Source organism: Dendrobium catenatum, unplaced genomic scaffold, assembly GCF_001605985.2.
Source record: "Dendrobium catenatum unplaced genomic scaffold, ASM160598v2 fragScaff_scaffold_1402, whole genome shotgun sequence".
NCBI lineage: Eukaryota > Viridiplantae > Streptophyta > Magnoliopsida > Asparagales > Orchidaceae > Dendrobium > Dendrobium catenatum.
The window spans coordinates 64860-65278 of NW_021319864.1; positions in this window are offsets into that span (position 1 = coordinate 64860).

The window sequence follows — 419 nt, forward strand, 5'->3', positions numbered from 1 at the left end:
TGGTAGAAGGCTTAAAGCATAATTTGTTAAGTATAACCAGTTATGTGATAAGATTATTGTGTAAATTTTTTTTCAACTAGTTGCATATTAAGCCTAAATAATAAAGATATTTTGAATGAAAAAAGGGTAAACAATATTTACATGCTATATTTAAATTTCATTAATTCTCCTACTGCGTTTTGTTTGAAAACTATATCTGATGAATCATGGCTATGGCATAGGAGACTTTGACAATCTAGCATGAAAAACCTTAGGAGGATTACCCAAAAGAACTTAGTGAGAGGTATACCAAAACTAGACTTTACTAAGGATCACCTTTGTGATGCATGTCAACTAGAAAAGCAAGTGAAGTCCTCTTTTCAGTCCAATAAGGATCTTAGAACTAGTAAATCATTGGAAATTTTGCATATAGATCTTTT